This window comes from Lepidothrix coronata, unplaced genomic scaffold, assembly GCF_001604755.1.
Source record: "Lepidothrix coronata isolate B3197 unplaced genomic scaffold, Lepidothrix_coronata-1.0 Scaffold89, whole genome shotgun sequence".
Classification (NCBI taxonomy): domain Eukaryota; kingdom Metazoa; phylum Chordata; class Aves; order Passeriformes; family Pipridae; genus Lepidothrix; species Lepidothrix coronata.
The window spans coordinates 3,485,613-3,507,588 of NW_016690269.1; positions in this window are offsets into that span (position 1 = coordinate 3,485,613).

Genomic DNA, 21,976 nt, shown 5'->3' on the forward strand with positions numbered 1-21,976 from the left:
GGTAGTTGTCTTCTGCTTCCTAATTTTGGATGATGCCTCATAACAAATTTCTAGTCATAGTGATCTTTAAGCCATGCCAAATATGAATAAAAGAGATGGTGATGAAGCTAGGCAGGAAGATGCTAATCGTGGGCCAACTGGTCATAGTTCAAGAGGCCAAAGTAATGCCTAAGGCTGAAGAGCTGAGACCCTGCTTTGGGTTAGGAAAATGGAGTGGAGCTGTGGGTGCCTCATACAGGCCAAGGAGAAGCAGCAAGGAACAGCGTGGCATGAAGGAAGGAGTGAAAAGGACTGAGAATTCAGATGTATGCTTTCATACTTACTCTCAAACTGTTAAAATTCTCGAATGCAGTGGGGTTTTTAAGTAAGAAATGTGGCAGCCCTTGATGCAAGAAAGTAGTTTTCCCTGTAAAATAAAGGACAATGGAAATATGTGCCTCTATTTCCTAACCCACAAAATCTGTCTGCTTTCTTAAGGGGCCCCCAGGAGGAAGAGACAGTGCAGAGCTGCCAGTCACTCCCTATTGCAGAGCAGTTTTAGCAAGAACTACCAACAGAGCTGCCTTTTCTCTGCATCTCTCTGTCCACCTGCCTGCGAGCTCATCCTTACCTAAAAACTCCTATAGATACATTGCTAAAAGGGGGAAAAAAAGAGAGACTTGCATTTCTTGAGGGATTTCAAATGAGAATTCTTGCTTCTGCATCACCAGCCCTGGATTCCTGCATGCACTGTGCTGGAGTAACACCTGTTAAGTGATAGTAAGCCTTGGAGCAGACTAGGGCTAGCACTTGGGGGAGATTTAATTTATTGTTCAGTGGAACGAATGCTACTGTGCAACGACAGCTGGTGCACTGAATGACACACAGTGACTGCCTGACTGACTCGCAACAATAATACCCAAAGAGGCTTGCACATCAGGCTGTCCTGGGGGGAATGCAGGGAGGAGGTGTCTGAGAAAAGCAGGCTGCAGCGTCTTTGCTCGCTCAGGCCTGGCTCACGAACCACTTGTTCCAGTGCTGGACCACCACCACCGCACTGCCACAAAGTGAAATGTCCACGTGCCAAGAGAGGAGCAGATTTTCCCTTTAGCTTTAGTTCTGCCTTCTGACAGTAGGTTTTTCTCCCTCTCCTCTCATTGCTCAAACTACTGAACCAGTGAACATGAACAGGCAAAATTAGTGCACGCTTCAGGCTGCAAGATGGTTGGCCCGTTTATGCTTGAAATTCCTTTGCACAGATATATTTTTGCTACCTAATGCTGGGATCTGGAATACTTGTGTATCATCTTATGTCACAGAGGCTGCTATTGTTCTCCACGCAATTTGCAAAAGGCTTAATCATGGACATATGCTTTCCTGATACGCAACTCTTTTGCATACACAAGATAATGGTGAGACTAACATGACATCTGCATAGACTCAGCTGAGTCAGTGGTGACAGCTAAGTCAGCCTAAACCCCTGAGTCTGGGCTGCAAGTTCACTGCTTTCCCTCTCTGTGGACATGGGTGGAGCACACGCAGCATGTTTCAAAGCAAAATTGAAGAAACAATCCCCATGGCCTGATTTTGCATAAATAGTCTTTATTCCTGGGCAGGTAAACAGGTGAATGTCTGATTTATAGGTGATGCAGAGTACTGGGATGATGAAACAAATTATACTGTTTACATGTGGCCAAACAACTGGGACCTTAAAAGTACATGTGATAAGCAAGGTAGGGGTGGGCTTGTAAAGCCTGGGGGTGAGGGCCTTTCTCTGCACCCGAGCGGTTGGCAGCACCATTTCCACCTCCCTGCTGTGGGAAAAAGTAGTTTACTTGTTCTGATGTGTGATGAAGCAGCATCCCATCCTGTCAAGATTCACAGCTCTTGCAGAACGATGAAAGCTGGAGTTGTTCAGCTGCAGCCAGCATAAGTGGACCTTGCAATTGGGCTGACAACAGTAGAAGGCACAGATGCAGCTTCATCCTATGGACCTCCATCGCTCCCATCTGTTGAACAGCTGTGTCTCTTTACCTCCTCTGAGCTGTACTGAGGAAAGATAAGGTGCAGAATGGCCTGGAAAAGGCAGCAGCCAGGGAACTAAACAGTGAACACATGCAAGTTTCGTTTTGATCAGCATCCAGTAACTGCTGGTAACTGTACTGGGGGGACAGGGCAATCCAGAGCACTTAAAGGAAGTGCACCTCATGTTTGGTGTAAGTACTCATTTGCAAATAATGTGAGACATTTTCAGGGAAGTCCTGTGAACACCAATCACCTTAGATGCCTTTGGGGACTGCAAGTGCTTTACCACACTGCATGCTCTGGTTTAGCTTATATGAAAGTTTGGTGTTCAAGAAAGCAGCAGCATTTCCGCTGTTCAGGGTTAGAAGGACATTAATTTTTTTTTTTAGCTGGTGGAATACCTTGGTTCCTAACAGGAGTGGTACTTTGCTGCTTGCATATGCCCAGAAAAGTTGCTACATTCCGTTAAGTAGCCAAGGAAACCATCCTCAAAATGAACTGGAACAGTTCAGGGCTCCTCCCCCATGTCTGCCAGCTGCACTTAGCTTGCCTGCAGAAAATTCTTCCCTGTGTCCTCTGTTTTGGACTTTCATTTTGCAAAGCACACAGGCATTGAATATGCCTTAGTTACAAGACCTAGCAGAACTGACTAAATTTTCAGAAATCTGGTTAATTATGGAATCAACCATGCTAAAGGGTCAGCAAAAAAGAGCCATCATTGGAGCTTCACTATAACAAATGTGACAAATAACTTCTAAAGGGACAGTGATTTTACTTTTATTCTTATTGCTATAATTGGCAGCAAAAGTTTGCTTTTCAAAAGAATATGAAAATTTTTTTCATATGAAAAGAATTTTTATGTGAAAAGAAAGTTAACCTTTTGATTTCCATGTGGTTTTATCATTCTGCAAGCAAGTCAATTCTTTCGATAAGGAACTGTGAGTATTTGACTTGTGCACATTATTCTGCCTGATGAACTGCAAATTTTGGTAACATAATTCTTTCAGTTATTGCTGAAGTTCAGGGACAATTATCCATTTGTTCCGTGCTTCTCATTGCTTGGGTCTTTTTAAGTGAATATTGAAATTCCTTCAGCAGAGGTACATTTTCTGTCCAGCTAACCCCACACTGATCAGCATCATGCAGATGTCTCAGAAAAATGCTTCTAATGGTTTTGGCTCTTCCCTCTGAGATGCTCACTTCTCCTTTGCCTTCTGTTGTTTTAAGTCCTTCAGTTACAGAATGAGAAAAAATACCACAATAGAGAAAGATAAACAAATGTAGATGAAAATCTAGCAAAAAAATATCTCCGAGGATAGTGCACAGTGTTTTATATTATGTTTTGTATTGCAGGCTGCTGACAGTATGACAGATTATGTAGACCTACACATTTTAAGGCAGCAATCACTAAAAACATAATAATAATAATAAAAATAATAATAATAATAATATAATATTAATTTTCCCCCGTCCCCTTGCATACCGGTGAGTAGGGTCTTATAGTAATTTTGGGAATAGTTTTCAGATATTGTGGGCATTTTGGCCTTTTTAGCAGACATAGCCACTGTATAATCCAGGACTCCAGTTCACTTTTCACAACCTCTTCTAAGCCATTTCCAGAGCAGAGATCAAACTGGTGATGGCAGTGCCTGAAGGCAAACTCCTGTCTGTAAAAAAGAGGATCAGTGTTTAAGGTGTATCCAGCAGCCATAAATAGTGCCTGTTCTTGATGTCATTAAGCCCTACCAGCTGCTTTCCACTAGTGCAGAGTGGCAGTGCAGCAGAGCTTTGTGCTGGTGGGTGCAGGGTGGCAGCACTGTCCTGTCTGTGTTTTTACCTCTGAATCCCTGCTGACAGCCCTGGCTGGCTGACAAAGGGGTTGGTACTCTGGGAACCTTTCTTTGGTGCATTTGTATTCTTCCACCACTCCTTCCAGCTCATGGATATTGTCAGCCTACCCTGGTAGTGTCCCTCACCAGCACTCCTCCCACGCTCCACCTTGTGATCCCCACTACTTCTGCAGTATATCGTTATTACTGCTTTGTGAGGCAAACTGAGAGGAATAAGTCCAGTAGAAATAAAATATATTGCTACAAAAAAAAATATTTTGCCTAAAACCTGTTCAGCATCTTCACAGAGAAGGAGTTTTGCACTGCTTTTCAACATTTTCCCTTTAGGATTAGTGTGCACAGATATGTCCACATTATTGGACATATAATTACTGATAGCTCAGGCATGCTTTATATTCAAGGTGAAAGGAAAGGCATGAGACAGGGTCTTTTTCATCTATGATTTCTCATCTCTAGGGTCATTTGCAATATACATGTTGAAGCAAAGATGCTTTTTTTTTAGAAGGAATACTTATGCAAGATTGAACTTAAGCACTAAAAGCACATTTCAAAGCTTTCAAAGCAAACTTCCATCTGCTGGCTAGGTGCACAATTTGTAATTCAGGTTTCAGACTGTAATTTACAGAACTTATTTAATCAATTGATTCAGAGATAAGCCCACTTCTTCATGTGGATTCTTCAGGTTTTTGCAGTGGTTTTGCCATGAAAGATTTGACCGCAAATAGTGCTCTGAACTTTTTCACAAATCGAGAGACGGCGAAAACTTTAGAACAAATTGAGCCTTCTGATTAATTTTCTCGGTTCTGCTCTGTACTGATTGCTGTTCAAGTGTACTTTATTGACTTTTCCTTGGCCCCAAGTTTCTAAATACCTGCAGGAAGGGTCTCTTGGCCATGGTGGAGTGCTTCCCCTTCTGGCCAGCCAGGGGACCAGGATGAGCCTAGTCCAGCGCAGAGCCGCAGCCGGCTCTGGAATCCAGGACCAAGGGCAGTGCTGGGGGTGCCTGGGTGGGAGAGTAAGTTAAGGACCTCGAGCTCTGCTTGCCTTTATGGCCCCAAATGTCCATCCTGGGTGTGCCACGCTCTGTGAAACTGTTGATTCATTGAAACGTCAGTACTTTGGGAAGGGTGAACGTTCAGCGCTGCCAGCCACAGATCAGGAGTGTTGTGCCTCCTAACGTGAACACTTGTTAATGTTTAGACTTTTCTGCTAGAAATATTAGACAAAATGAAAACAGTCTCTCCTGGAGGCTTCTATGGCTGCAACCTTTTGGTCTTAAGTGCCCTAAAATTGCTGGTTTGTGAATGTCCCATCCCTCCATCATTTACCCTTTATCATTTACCAGTAGCCAAGGGAGAAGACTTCTCAGGATTTGCTTATGCAGGACTGTACTCCATGGTTTTTATGGCTGCTCTTACACTGTGTTCCCAGACTTAAGGTCTATTTACTGCAATACTCCATGTAAGCATGTGGCCTGCTTTGGCTCTTGCTGAAGACTTTTCCGTGTTGTGCTGAAGCTTGTAAGGACCCGGGGAAATCTGAGCTGGGAATGTCATTGGCAGTGGCTTTTATTGATGTCAAAAGGAAGCAGGGTTATCATGCTAACAAAGAGCTCAGATATGCCAGGTGGGAAAACTAGGCCTCTACGTTTGGAAAGTTTAGCAGTCTATAAAAAAAAGGTTAAATTCAGAGACAAGAGTGAGAAGATGCACATAAGGTTGTGAGTTAAACTCTTTTGTTATTTATGCCTGTAGAGGATATAGATTACCTGTGATGAATTCAATGACAACCTTACTTTCTGATTTACATTTTTATACTTCTGTCAGCTCTTCTGTGAAACAGTCCACCGAGTCTTTTTACTATTGGTCTGTGTCAGCTTTCTAGGTCTCTTTGCCACTGACAGGAACTGTTCCAGAAATTTAAAGAAGAAGCCCTGCAAACGAATACTCTTCACTCCTTCTCCGTCTGAACTGAGAACAAACAGTATGAGAGAAACCAGCATCCACTGAGTGTGCATACCGGGAAAAAGAATGTTGCATTTTATTAGCTGTATTTTCTGCCCCTTTCGTGGCACAGGAACTAAATTTAGGTTAATATTTGAGCTTTGCTGCCTTCTAGTGGCAGAAAGTTTGTTATGGAGCCACTGCAATGATTTTGTTGCAGGGCTTTGGTTCTGGGTTTAAGGTAAATTTCTGCTGTGGAGATCTTTGTGACTAAGGACTACTCCAGCACTGATTTTCCTTTATTGTATCTAAAGAGAACAAGAAAGTAAAACTTGCATTTGTGCACCGAATTTTCCCAGCCTATATGCAATTCTGTTTGGGGTTGTTGTTGGTGGTGGTTTGTTTTGTTTTGTTTTTCTTTCTGACAAACTAAAGTGTAGGAGAGGAGGGTTTACCACTCTGATCGAGAGAAGGGAGGTGAGGAAAGAGGGCTAACAGGTCTCTGAGATACTAAGCATCTCTAGATAGTCCTGAGTTGGTGGCCCTGAGCACTTCTCAGACAGTCACCAGTGCATTTTTTTATGCTTTTCAGGTTCCTCACGCAGTATCTGAAATGCCACTTTTCAAAAACCGAGAACTGGAACTTCCAAGGGTTACACATAAAATTGCATCTGAAAACCCAAACGTGATCTATATCAGGAGAGGCAGCCAAATGAGTAGGAACCCCTGAACACAGGGTGTCATTAGCTCTTTAGGTGCTGTTTAGCTGTGAAACTTGACTTTTTTCTTTAAAATGTATGTTGGAAGTAAAGGACATTTGTCTCACAAAGAAAATTGTGTCATTTGTTGTAGGGCATCTTATGCTACAGTTGCCTGATATTTAGGGTATAAGCTCCAGTGATGTCATTGATGTCACATAGATATTTTAGGAGCCCAGAGCAAAGATTTTTGTAGAAGTTGGATAAAATCAAGGCAATGCATGGGACGGAGGGTCTCCTCACTGATGATGAATCCCTTAGAAGATTTGTTCCTTCCTACCAAGGTCAAAACATAGACATTTTTTTTATTAGAACTTTGTTATTAATCTGAATACATTGCTGTTAACAGAACATATTTCTTAGTAATAATAATGCTAGATGCAGAGCTTAAGCCTGTCTCAGGTGGCTTCCAGAAAACATCCGTTCTCTGTCCCTTTTTCCAGAAACTGTGCTAACTGCATCAGTGCCATAGGAGGATAGCTGTTTCTCAGCTGATAATATCTCAGCAGTGATTTTTTTCTCGAGCTTCTCTCTGAAATATTGCCGATTGAACGGCGTGTGATTCATATTCCCAGAAAAGAAAAAAAAGTGTCTTCCCAGCAATAGTTACGTTTCTAGGTACTGCCAGGCATTGCAGAATTGTTGTGAGAACATGAGGTCAGGAAACAGTGTCTGCTCATGCCGGTATTTTCCAGCCACCTTGTTTTCAGATCTCTCTATTCTCAGACTCCGCTGTAGCTTAGTTATTTGGCATCTCTATCTGTACTTCCAGATATGCCTTTTTAAAGCCTATGAAATGTTTGTGTTTCAATTGATTGAAAATATATATCTATGTAGTGTTGATGTTTGAGTGTTGAACACTCACTTGAAAGTTTCTTAAAAAATCTTATCCACCCCCCTTCTTACAGTAGAACTTAATGCTTTTTGCAGTCCTTACAAAAACAGAAAGTATTTAAAAAATATACTTCTAGTGAGATATTCATTTTAGGTTGCAAGGTTGGCATAAATTCTCTTTTAATTTTTGTATTATCAAAGTGAATTTTTCCTGCCTGAAAAGTGTGTAAAAAAGTGTGTAAAAAGTGTTTTCACTCCTAAGCGAAAGCAACCCCACTGCAAAGCATCTGTCATAGAAACGGTGGTTAACTTTGGGCATTCCTCTGTTGTTGCTGTAGATGCAACAGTAAAATAATTCTTGACAAGTCACTTGATGTCGTATTGGTGAAATAAAGCTCTTTGGTAGGCAGCTGATGGAGCAAGAGATCAAAGGCCCTCTTGGGTTGACTACCCTATGCTTTTTAATCAATGTATTCTGAGAGTTAGAGGAAAAATGGGTTGATTTCCATTCTACCAGATACTCTGGCTGTGTAGGCGAAATCTAGATGTAATACAGAGCTTCTGTGTAAAAATATCTGGAAGACAAAACACTAATTTCCATCAAGACTGGAGAGCCACAAAGAGAACTGTCTGTGAAGTGACGCAAAGGAGAGCTTGACAGCAATGTGTAAGTTTCAGCTTGTACAGGAAACGCCTTGAAGTCCTAAGCAATTAATTATGACTTCTTCAAAAACTTTACTGCTCACATTTTTTTCTAACAGAAAAAAAAGGAAATTAGCTGAAATGGACATTTCTCTACAGATACTAACGAGTCTCTGTAGGAAAAAAAAAATTGAAAAGACCATTTCGGTATAAAAACACTTTCAGTTTTTTTTTTTTTTAAAACTTAAACAATTAAAACTGTTGCCTAAAAGATCGAGGAGGAAAGAAGGCTCCAGGCCAAATTAGGTAGGAGATAAGATAAGGGAGCAGAAGCTTTAATGAGCCTCCAGGCCCCAGGAATACAAACCACCTCTTGTGCCTTCCGACCCGGGTGCTACAATTTTAAAATGATGTCCATCCAATTCCCACTCATCCACACCCCCCGGGTTCTGCCCTGTTCCACCCCTCGGCACACTCCTTCGGGAATTGAGTCTAGGAGAGTTTGGGACCCCTCTTTCATCATCCTTATCCTCCTCAGAGCACGTTGAGTCCTTGGAGTCCCTCCAAAGTCCCGGGCTTGAAGGTCGTTGTTCCTGTGTTTACATCTCCTGGGGTGCAGACTTTAAGGTGTTTTCTGCAATTCCACGTTGAAAAGAAGACTAAACAGCTAACGGAATTTTAGGGGGATTGATATGGGACAGGTTTTGGTATGTGCAACTGTTAAGCTACTGTTGTTACTTTTACTGGAAAATACTGGTAAAAGATATGACACCGTGAGAAATATAATGCAGCTACATTTAAAATCTACGTTCACTACATAACTACTTCTGAAGTCTGTAAAAATTAAAAAAATCAAAAACTCTAAGGCATCAAAACAAACAAACAAACAAAATCCCACCTCACCATATGCAGACACACAAACAAACAAGCAAACAACCCCCTCCCCCACCACCAAACCCTGAAAATGTTACATTGCTGATGTGGAGAAAAGAGAGAAATTGATTAGCAGTGATGTGCATTACTGCTGGACACTGCGAAGGCTGGTTCATTCTCCTTCCTAGATTTTGGTTAGCTTCATCAAGCTGTGGGTGACCCCGTGGAGGAGGATTCACACAATCTGAAAATAGGTTTATAATTTGATTAAATATCAGAGCCTAATTGAGAAGTAACTCCTCTGAATGGGCTCTTTGTTGCTACCGAGATAAAAGATTTTCCCTCCATCTCCTTACTTCAGTGAATCAAGGAGCTCTTTTGTCATCTTAGTTATTCTAAACCTGTCCAGCTTTTTCTTTTCCAGCCACCTGGAACTTTGCTCAGAACTGTGAATGTCAACCTACATTTCATGGGGAAACACAAAACCGGTGGTAGGCTTGCTATGATCTCTCAGTTGCATTAGTATTACTTCTGAAGAGTTGCTCTGACCTATGGCTAAAACTTTGGCCATGGAAAATCTGTGTGGGATTTTGTTCTTTGCCTGTGTTCTTGGGTCATTTTCAGTGTATGAAAGATCTTGTTCTGTTAACATTTGATTTATCAAAGGAAGGAAGGTGTGGGGAGCTGTACCTTTCCATGGCTCAAGCCAGGTTCTTGGCAGAGCTGATGTTACAGGCATCATTCTGCTACGGCTCGGGCAGTAAATGATTCTGGACAGATTCTGAGGTCCCAGAGTACTTGTGAGCTCATCCTGCGCCTGGTTCTGCTGTTGGATCCCAACATATAATACCTACAGAAAGGAGCTTAGTGGGTCAAAGCAGTAAACCTCGGAAAACAGAGGCTGACAAGAATCCCATGACCTGAAGGACTGGACCCTCCTCACAAGACCTGTTGAAGATTCCACCCTCCTCACAAGACCTGTTGAAGATTCCACCTTATGGAACAGCCTGGCTCCTGCAGAAAAATAAGAAAGGATTTTGAGATGGTTGTATCAGATCATGTCTAAACCCTTTAATCCTCTTCCCCTCCATATAATTTTGGTTGAGGGAAATATTAACCTATTGGATAACTTTGGTTATCCAACTGGTTGTAAAAACAAATTGCTGAGAAGTCACTGCACATAATGGTGGAATCTGCTGCCTCTACAGAGATAGTGAGAGAGGGAGCATTTTCAGCTTTGCTTAGTTCACTTCATCTTCCAGCTCCAGATAGGTTTGAACATTGCTGAAGGAAAAATTTCATGTAACAGCTCTGAAGGTCTTTATAGGTCAAGCATTTTTTTAAGGAATTTAAAAAAAAAAAAAAAAAAAGCCAAAACAGAAACAGCATAAAGTTCTAGCTTATCACTAATGGCAGATTCAGAGTTTGCAGCAGTACCTAAGCATTGCTCCTGATTCTGAATAGTCACTGTTTCCACTTATCTCTTCATATTGTTTCGGCATTTGGATACAGATTTGGTGGCTTTACCATAAGAGAAATATTTTGGAACCTAGTTGTGTCTCCCCCTTTCACTCCAAAATTAGTCTGCAGAGGTGAGATGTGCAAATGACATTAATAGCTCCTTTTCACCAGGGTCCCCCTTTTTTAAAGTTTTTTTTTCTTTGAAATGATTATGTATTTGCCAAGTCCAGCCTTCTCCATCAACACAAAACTGTCTAACATATTTATGTTTACCTCAGCACATGACACCATATATATAGGTTGTCATATAATATGCCAAATTCTGTTAAGTCCATGTGTTCTGTGTTGCCAGCTCTTGATAGAGATCACAGGTAATACATTAGTGCAGATGATGGACTTGGTAACAAATATCTTGGTGGGATATGTCCATGAAAGCAAACCCCATAATTCTTTAACTTGATATGGGAATTTGTGCCATAGTGTGTCAGTCATTAATTGGATTCAGTTAGGGGCAATTTTAAAAAATTTGATGTGCAAAATGAGAATAAACATTACTTTCCTACTTAGTGTATTTTTCTTTCCAGTGATTATTTTCTTATTCTCTTGCACTGAAATTTCACTTTAGACAATAATTTTAGTTTAGATAATAGACAGTCTCTATTCTGTGTTCAAAAGAGGTCCTAAACTAGAATTTAATTTATTAATTTTTCCAGAAAAGTACAACATGAACTTTCCTTTGCTTTTGGGTTAGTGAGACTTCTGTAATATCTCAAATAGCCAGATTTTAAGACTTTGTCCTTCCTCTGTTGGATTCTTTGCTAAGCCAGGATGTTATTTATATTATCAGCTGTTGCCATTCATTCTGCTCTGTATTGTGCTGAGAATGATGAACTCACTTCATCAAGGGTATGAAAACACGTGCTGGGCTTTGTACGAATCAAATATCTACCTGAGCATCTTTATCATATCTGGTGAAATCTGGAATAATCATACATTTTTCAACTTGCTGTCGTGAACTTCTTCAAAATCTCGATTTACAGAATAAGCTGACAGTTAGGTGTGTCCATACTCCTGTCTGCAGCATCTCCTTTGCTGGATGTGCAAGGACTTCTGACCGCGTGTGCAAACACTGCCCTCTGTGCAGGAACGTGGTCTGTACCCACTCAGGAGGTTTACGGGTGGTGGTGTGGAAGTCAGCAAGTGTAATGTGCTGTGTTGAGGCAAGAACCGCTTGACAGCGAGTCTGTGTCAGAACCTTGGACCACTAATTAACCCTGACTGCTCTACCCCGCGGGCAGGGGGCTCTTGAGGTGCTGGACCAGTGAGGTGTCCGTCACTGCGCTTTGAGCCCGATGTTATTTTATCTGAAGCCACTGGGTGTCAGCGCAGGACGTGTCTGTATGGGGGAACAAGCCTTTGCCTGCGATGGAGGTGATTAAAGAACGTGTTTCACAGTGAATTTTACACGGTTCCATCGTTAAGTGCTGCTGAGACCTCCTGACTTCAAGGCCATGGTCCATTAAAACAATAACCTAGGCTTCTGCTTCTGCCCCTGGTGGGTCTCAACTCAGCATCAGTTGCTGTTTTTTTTTTTTTCTTTAATTATTATTTTTAATTTTTTTCTTATTTTGTGTAGAGCTTCATTGCTTCAGAGAAATGATCAGAGTGCAGCAGGGATGCTTTTCTCCCTGTGGGTTGCCCCGTTGCACAAGGAGATGAGGTGTTTTTCTCCCTTCAGTCAGACTGACAACATAAATATGTGTATATATGTCTGTGAATTTCCTCTTCTACTAGATTATCAGTCACACCAATTACATGCTGCCGCACTGGAGAAAGGTATGCTACTTTCCCTGCTTACATTATGGCTGGAAGTGATATCTCTTATTAAATGAGAGAAATAGGTGATGATTTATCTTGCCCTTAGGAGCTCCTTTTTTTTTCTTTTTCCTTATCCTCTGATTTGTAAAAACAATTAAAATGATTCTTTATCTACTTTAGCGTAGAAGGCAGCAGCATGTGCCATTGGTATGTGGAAAGCACAGATTAATGGAACTGGCATTATAGCCTAAAACATCAACTCAGCACGTCTGATTAAGGGGTGTATACAGGTGGTGATCAGGCTTTGAAAATTCAGATAGCATGCAAATTTGTGCTGCTTGAATGGGACCCAAAAACTAGTCATTTTGTCAAACTGGTAGACAGGTTGGGGCTTTGTTACCTATTTAGGTGTTTAGGCTTGTTAGGCTAACACTGGGCCTCATACTGCCTTCAGCTTTTCCCTTCCCTTTCCCTCTTCCTCCTCCTCTCCCTTCCCTCTGACTTTGGTAAGCATCTGCCATCCAGCCAGGGTCAATCCACGACACCTGAAAATGTGGCAGTGTACGTGAGCCAGACCGTGTAATGCACTTTGGGGAAATATTTTTACAATTAATTAGAATTACAGAAGGGTTCATATTCTGAGGCTGCTGCTTTTATCATGTTGTTGGGCTTTTCTAACTTAAAACGGGAATGGGACAGCAGGTGTCACTATAATAACAGCAAAAGCAAGAAGACTGAAATCTGTATCCTTCTTATTGTGTTTTTATGGCTCTACACAGTTTTCCTCAGAGAAGAGGATCAAGATGCTTGCCCTGGTCTCCTGACTGTAGGTTTATCAGGAACCAAATCAGCTTATGTCAGTATTTAGAAGTATGAAGAGAGTTTGGGAAACTTTAACACTGAGAAATAAAATGTACAGTTGTTCGACTTGTGGACTAGAAGAGACAGGAAGAGATATTACTTTTTGGAAACACCCTTTTGTACTTTCTGATTTTTATTCAAACCTAGAAATTTTCGGTTAAAGTGCAAATGCTGAGAACCAATCATATATTTTAACCTATGTATTTTGAACAGAGTGCCTAAGGCTACTTAGTCCCTAGCTTTGTAGTGAGACAGCTAAACTGATGTTGTGATATTCAGCTAGTGGGCTCCCTGGAGCTACTCTGTCATTAAAACCTTACCAGTAAGTCTGATTTTAGATTCTACCATTCCACTTCAGTATCCATTAAATGAGAATTCTGTGTCTGGTAAATGACTCCTTCAGGGTAAGAAATTCCACAGACTGCAGCTGAAGAGAGCATTTACCTATAAAGGGAATTTTGATGTGGGATATAATACTGAAATACAGAGTAGCCTGTAAACCTAGAAAACAACCAGATGAAACTTATTTTTTTCAAATATCTTCAACTTAAAGAGCAAGGAAATACATTTAGTTGTAAAACCTAGAGTGTGTAAAAAGTTGCAGAAATGGATAACAGTGACTATTTATTTATTTATTTATTATTTGAGGTGAAAGGACAGGTCTGACCATTCTTGAGTTTCAAAACACTCTCACTAATGTTGAGCTGAGGAAAACCTTCAGGAGTATTCTTATTTTTCTGAAGTTCAGGCAGTGGGTCAGCATGTGCCAAGTAAGTGTAGTTCTTGTTGTTTTGTAAAACTGCTGCTCTCTCCTTACTACTACAGCATGGGTGACAGCCTGTTCCAGCATGGCATTTCTTGTGCTCCAAGGAGGTGTGCTTCTCTGTGTGACTTGTTTTCATTGGCACTATCTGCATTTCAAATGGGTTTTGTTCACTCCAGCTGTCCTGGAGGAACAAATAAAAAAAATTTTCCGGAATCGTGTCATTATGAAGAGAGAATAGAAAAAACTGCAACTTAACTAAAGCCCCATAAACTTCGCATTTCAAAGGGCACTTAAAAATGGCCTTACAGCTCAACACTGCATTAGGAAATAAAACATCTCCCAGGGCAAAGTGGAGTATATGAATTAATTTAGCAAAGAAGTTATATGAATCCACAGACAGCCATTTCTAATGTCCCTAAACTTCTCTAGTAATATATTGTCTCTATACAAGTTTGCTTCTCAGAATTTCAGAAAAAAATAGTTTTTATGAAATCAAAGAATATGCTGAGTTGGAAGGGATCCACAAGGAACATTGAGTCCAACCCTTAGCCCTGCACAGGACCATCCCCAAGAGTCACAGCATGAACCTGAGGGTATCATCCAAACACTTCTTGAACTCTGTCAGCCTTGGTGCTGTAACCACTGCCCTGGGGAGCCTGTTCAGTGCCCAACCACCCTCTGGGGGAAGAACCTCTCTCTAATATCCAACCTAAACTTCCTCTGACACAATTTCAGGCCATTCTCTCTGGTGCTGTCACAGAGAAGAGATCAGTGCCTGTCCCTTCTGTTACACTCACAAGGAAGCTGTAACTGGAATGAGGTCTCCATTCAGTTTCCTCTTCCCCAGGATGAACACACCAAGTGCTCTCAGCCACCCCTCACACGGCTTCCCCTCAAGGCCCTCCTCATTGCCCTCCTTTGGATACTCTCTTTATCTTTTTTATATTGCAGTGCCCAAACTGCACACAATATTCAAGGTGAGGCTGCCCCAGGTCAGAGCAGAGCAGGACAATCCCCTCCCTCTGGCTGGCAATGCTTTACCTGATGCCCCCAGGACAGGGTTGGCCCTCCTGGCTGCCAGGGCACTGCTGGCTCAGATTCAACTTCCCATCAACCAGGACCCCCAGGTCCCTTTCCACGGCTCTACTTTCCAGCCTCTCATTCCCAGTCTGTCCTTACATCCCGGGTTGCCCCATCCCAGGTGCAGAATCCAGCACTTTCCCTTGTGGAACTTCCTATGATGGTGATTGCCCAGTTCTCTCATTTGTCAAGGTCTCTCTGCAAGAGAGGCAGTCCCTCCCTGCCTTTGAAGGAGTCAACAGCTCCTCCTAGTTTTGTATTGTCTGCAGACTTGCTCAGTATCCCTTCCAGTCCTGTGTCCAAGTCACTTATGAAGATGTTGAAGAGCACAGGGCTGAGGATGGAGCCCTGTGGAACCCCACCAGTGACAGGTCTCCAGTCTGATGTCACCCCAGCCACTATTACCCTCTGTGCCCGACCCCTGAGCCAACTGCTCACCCAGCACAGGGTGTGTTATCCAGCTGTGTGCTGGACATTTGGTCCAGAAGGATCCTGTGAGAGACAGTATTGAAAGCTTTACTGAAATCCAAAAAGATCACATCAACTGGCTTCCCTTGGCCAACTAGGTTGCTTACCTTGTCATAAAAGGAGATCAGGCTGGATAAGCAGGACTTTCCCCTCAAGAAGCTGTGCTGGCTGTGACCAGTGACAGCGCTGCCCTCCACGTGTTTTGCAATACTTCCCAGAATAATCTTCTCCATAACTTCACCAGGCACTGAAGTGAGACTGACAACCCTGTAGTTTCCAGGGTCTTCCTTCTTGCCCTTCTTGAAAATCAGGACAACATTTGCCAGCTTCCAGTCAGCTGAGACCTCTCTGGATTCCCAAGACCACTCAAAAATCATCGAGAGGTTTTGTGATGACATCAGCCAGCTCTTTGAGGATTCTGGGGTGAATCCTATCAGGGCCCATAGATTTGTAGGGATCCAGCTGGAGCAGCAGATCCTGCACAATTTCAGGGTCAACTAGAAATTGATCGTCCTGGCAATCATGGTCCTCCAGCTCAGGGCACTGAGAACCCCTTGGTTCATCATCCGTGTTGAAGGGAGAGGCAAAGAAAGCATTAAACACCTCTGCCTTGTCTCTGTCCCTGTTTGTGAGGTGACCATCCTCATCCTGTAACAGGTCAATGATAGTTCTATACTGCCTTTTGCCATTAATATATTTGAAAAAACTCTTTTAATAAAAAGAGTCCCTCAATAGTCCCTCACATTTCTGGCCAAACACCTGCAAAAACTTTTTCCCGGGGAACTTTACTTACCAATTCCCTGAGCAGCCTGAAGTCTGCTCTCCTCATGTCCAGAGTTGAGATTTGCTGGCACTTTCCCTCCGGTCAACAGAGATTTTAAACTCAATCACTTTGTGGTCACTGTGGCCAAGGGGCCACCAATCTCCACTTTGCTCATGAGATCCACTCTGTGGACAAGCAGCAGATCAAGGAGGGCATCTTTCCAAGTTGGTTTACTTAGGGCCTATCCCATGAAGTTGTCATCCAATTTTTTTAGGAATCTCCTGGCCCAGGTTGTACCAGCTGTGTGATGCTCTCAGTTAACTTTTGGCAAGTTGAAGTCCCCCATAAGGACAAGGGCATTTGATTTGGGAGCATCCCTTAGAATTATTCTTCAAAGAATAATTCATTGGTGTCATTGTCCTGGCTGGGAGGTCTATAGCAGACTCTCATCATGACATCTGCGTCTTTTTTTTGCCCCTCGATTCTTACCCAGAGGCTCCCAACTGTGCCATTGCCAGCTGTGAGCTCCATACCTCCTAAGCCTTCTGTTACACACAGTGCCACCCCTCCACCTCTCCTGCCCTGCCTGTCCCTCCTGAAGAGCCTGTAACCATCCAACAGGGCACTACAGTCACAGGACTCATACCCAGGTTTCACTTATGCCAATGATGTCAAATCTCCGGGACTGGTCCAAAGCTCTGAGCTCCTCTTGTTTGCTCCTCACGCTGTGTGCATTGGTGTAGGAACATTTGAGGTGTGGTACATTGTAGCCAACACCTCCTGAAGGACATTGAGGGATTCCATGAGTGCTCATCCGTTCAAGTTTTGCCACACTATCCCATTGCCCATCACTGCCAAGCCTGGTTTTGTCTCTTTCCCCGTTCCAAGCTTAGTGTAAAGCTTTGAAAATGAGCCCCAATAGCTCCTGTGCTAGAACTCTCTTTCCCCTCTGAGAAAGGTGTTGAGTAGTTCATCCCATGGTCAAAATCCCCAATATTTTCCAAATACACCAACCTCAGAGGAACTCATTGACCTGATAGATCTGCCTATTCGTATCAATATTATTCCTTATTAACATAAGGATCAAGGAAATCACTACGTGTGCTCCTGATCCCTCTACCAATTTTCCCAGGGCACTGATGTCTCTTTTGATTGCCCTCGGACTTCTCTTTGTTGTTTCACTGCTGCCAGTTTGAACAGCCAATAGTGCAAAGTAATCAGAGGGTCTTGTTAGACTGGAGAGTTTTCCAATAATGTCCCTCACCTGAGCCCCTGGGAGACAGCAGACTGCCCTGTGAGTTGGGTCCAGTCTGCACATCTGATCTCAGTAGCTCTGAGGCTTGTGCAATAGCCTTCGCTTTGATCTGCATCAAAGCTGCTGCTTCAAAGTTATTTCTAGAGGACAGAGAATGAAATTTAAAAAGGAAAAAGAAAGAAAAGTGTTGGACGTGCCTAATGTATTGAAATGTCTCTGTTCTTTTGACTGCTTGGGTTCTGTGCTGCAATGAGTGCAAGATGAGAAACAGAGAGCAAATTAACGGTAATTAAGTAGTGATGGTAGCAATGCATTTGATCTGGCTGCTTGTATTGTTAATCTGTTAGGCTGTTGGCCACAGAACACAGAAGAATACTAGGAATATTGTATTTGAGGAGTAGAAAAGGAAAAGAAATGGAGGAAAAAGGGGAATATCGAAGGAGGAAAAATTAAGTGGAACAGGCATTGATAACAAACATCAAGCTTAGAAATGTCTTTCATGTGATATGACATCTGGGGTTTATTTAATGCATGAAATCCTATGAAGACACGGTTCTTACTTGAAAGATTTTATAATAATAACAACATAATTTTATTCAATGATCTTAGTTGTTACGGTCTGACTGTTCTGTCTTCGGTACAAGAAGATCCTGCTTTAGTCAGTTTTGACCAAATTATTGTCCTATTTGTTAACTGCATCCGTCAGTGTAGGGCACTGTAAATACTTCCTAAATAATTCGTAGACCAATTATCTAAGAAAAGAAGTACAAGGGAAGTGATATTAAGCATTTCTCCATCTACCTCATTTGCTTCCCAAAATCACTTGACAAGCTTGGGCCATGACTAGAGCTGAGATCAGTGCTGTCTGGATAATGCTTTTGTCTTCTTATACAGAAATTAAAAGAAAAAAAAAGAAGGTCTGCTGAAGTGGTCAGGTAGGAAGCATTACTTCAATTTCCTATGCAAATAATTCAGTGTAGAGAAGTTCTTTGTCAAAGTTTATAATAAAAATAACGATATACAGAGTACAAATTTGAAATTTTTTTTATTACAAGAACAATTACGTAGAAACTGATTTAAAAGATCAGGATTATTTTGAAATTATTTTGTCCAGTCTCATCATATTTCTAAAATCTGAAGCATAGAAGTCTAAAAACAAAAACTAAATTGTTGACCTTCTTAAAAAACACAGACTAATTCTATGAGGTGTATTCTATCATTTTTTGAAGTCAATAAGGAGGTTGAATGTCCTTCTTTTGACATTTTTTAAATGCAAAAAATTGATGCAAACTCACTTGTGAAGAAAAACGAATGATATCCGGTTCACCTGCTTAAGCCAGAACCTTACTAAATCTAGGTAAAATATATAAAAATTAAAAAGGAGTAAAAATACAGTAATTACTGTTTCCTTATATCTCTTACAATCTTAATTCTTCCTTAAAATGGGAGGGTTGAATTTGGAAAACGCATTTAGCAATTCCCTACCATGAATGTTTTCATGCCCAGAGTAATTGGAAGAGGAGAATCACAGAATTCATAAAACTGTGGTGCTGGATTACCGAGAATGAATTTCTGCGGAATCTGGGATTGAAAACGGAACCAAATTTTGTATCTCTCTGGATATGTATTTAAATATAGTGGGTAAGGAGCTAAATGTAAATCTCCAGGTTATTTTTAGTAAGGAGCAGTGTTTGCACTGGTGATATCACAGTGAGCTTTGCCTTTGATTTCAGGTAGCTGAAAAGAGCAGTAGATAGGCACAGAAGATAGGCACAGATTCCTCATTAGTCGAGGAACCATCCCAACAGGGCTAACAGTGCACTGTCTCAGCGTTGTGTTTGTGGAGTGGAGTTTCTGTATTGATGGAACTCCTAGTTTATGGTTATTTATAAGGTTGGATATGGGTTTTTTGTATACTTTCCTACTTTCCTCTTTCTCCTGTCTTTTTTCCGCCTCTGCCTGCCAGCTTGCACCATGGCTGCTGCTACCAGAATAAGAGAGATGATTAAACCCGGTCCTAGTTGTTGTTCTGACCCAGCAGGGTGGAATGTTAGACACCAGGTCAGTTATTATTGGGTCAGAACCACCTCGTGGGGAGTGTGTGTGTGTGTGCAGGGGGAAGGAATGGATCGAACGTCAGGGAGGTGGGGTGGTAGCGCATCCTTCATGGAACGCCCCTGGAACCCACATGGGAAAGCCCTGGAGCTGGAGGGGTTGGATCTTGATTTAAGTGTTGTGCGATTGGTTGGATGTTGCCCTAAAGTGTTGTTGGTTTATTGGATCTTGATTTAAGTGTTGTTGGTTTACTGGATTTTGACTTAAGTGTTGTGGATTAATAGTATGTGCTGAGTCAGTATTGTGGTGGAACATTTTTGCCTAGTTTGTATGGCGTCATTTTGAACTTTGGCCAAGTCCCCATATTTGCTCCCCTAAATTAATAAAGGAGTTCCTTGGGAACAAGCCCGTAGTTTATTCTCTTGATGCTATCTCGAGGTATTAAAGAACCCTATATCTATATATAAAAGTAAAACTCCTAGCCAAGCCCGTGAGCCAGCAGGTCCTGGGGCTTGGAGTCTTACAGTGTTTTATAAGGAACAAGTGTAAAGGGGAATCGGGTTTGTGGTTTTAAGGAGATACTTCATAATAGATTTTTTTTTTTTGTCTTTGAAGAAATAGATTTATCTTTATGGAAATATGTTTGAAATATAAAATATAAGTAAAGAAATTATTTATAATCATCTCCTTTTGGGGATCTTTTTTCTAGGAGTACATGGTTTTCATCAAGAAAATCCAAATCTGTCTGGATGTTTGGATCATTTTGGACCATGTTTGTATAATAATAATAATGGCCAGTCTTCGCGAGCGAAGATTTGGGAAAAGTCATTAACCCTTCGAGCCTGCGCAGTGGATTTTTTTAGGTGAGACACAGTTGTATAAGATGAGTAAAGAACTGAGATGAAAAAGAGCTTAGCTATTAAAGACTGCTTTCAGATCTTCCTAGTGCCTCAAGTGTGAGACTTTCTCTCATGAATGATAAGTCCCTTTTCCAGCTGTGGTTTGTCTACATACAGACATCTAAAATGTAATGCAGAGATGGCTGTGATTTAGGACATAAACTTGTTCTTTATCCTGAATCATAATTCAGTGTGATAGTCATTTTTGCCTAATTTCAAATAATATCCAGAGAGTCTGAATGCAATTCCCTATCTGAATTAAGGGAACTGTTTCCTTCCCTTAAGGTAATTTTATGTTCTCCCTGATTTGAAATATGCTGTGACATGTGTCATTAAATTAGTCTTGTTCTAGGAAAAAGTGTCTCTATACTCTTATCTTTTTCGCTAGCCAGAATGAAAAAATTAATTTCAGAACCTCATGAAAAAACTCAACCTTTTAGAGGCAGAGTAAATTCAGATCCAGAGATCGATGAACCTGAATTCATCAGATCATTTATCCATGAGTTTCTTCCTTACCTTGCCCTCTGATTTGTTGCTTGTTCCCAGAGAGGCTCTCGTGGGTTAAATGGTGATTGGTGACTGTCCTGGCCACAGTGACAGTGCAGCCACGGAATTTCAAATTCTGGTGCTTTGCCTGCACCCTTCTTGCTCCTGAGATGGACCAGGCACAGGCAAGCACAGTTGGAAAATCTTCATGTTTTATTAATGTGTCCACAAAAAAGCTGTTGTTCCAAAAAGTGTTCTCCCACCCGGTGTGCAAGAAGCCAATCCCCACAGGTATTTGATTTATTTACAGTTCTGCATGGAAAGGGTGGGGGGTGGTAAATTCACAAAGCCAGCAAAACGACTGTCAAAACTTTTCATTGTTCATATGTTTTAGCAATAAAAAGGCATTAATATTAACTGGCTACAAGTTATATTGTTCACTTATTAATTAGTATTCGATCTTCTATTGGTTAAAAGATTCCCTTACTTCTTATGCTAATTAGTCTGCATGCTTTTGGGTCGGTGTGTTTCTTGAGTCCGTGGGCTGTGAGTCAGTGGTCACACTCTCCCCCTTCTGGAATTATTATCAGCCAGTCAGAGCTGATTTCAGCACAGTTGGTGAGTTGGTTCTACAAGATTCTTCCTTATCTTGTGAGTTCTGCCAAATGCCCTTGTGGCCCATAAATTCTGCATTTGTTGGATCCACTATCAGTAAGCAGCACATCCTTCTCCCCAAGCTTTTTTAATTTTCCTTAAGGTCTGAGAGCCATTTGAAGCATGCCAAGCCCTAAACCTTACCCAGGAAATTCTACTGAGAAGTAGTTTATCTTTCTAACACCTGGAGATCAAAGCCACCCCACGTTGTTCCCTCGGGGTTCTGTACAGGCTCCGGGTCACCTGTCATCTCCAGGGCCTGGCCTGGTGCTAGCATGGGTCAGGCAGCCTGTGAGTGTGTTTCTTGTCACTTCTTCTTGACTCCAAATTTTTGTATAGTTTTGAGCGTGGAAAATGCAAATGTCTCTAATTTGGTCTTACAGAAAGCAAAGAATGTCCCACTTCTTAGCGATTTGTTGTCCTGTACCTATTTAGGTCAGTCAGCAGTTTGGGGGCACCTGTGAAGAAGATCCTATGAAGAGTCTCAAAATAAATTTTAATGCACA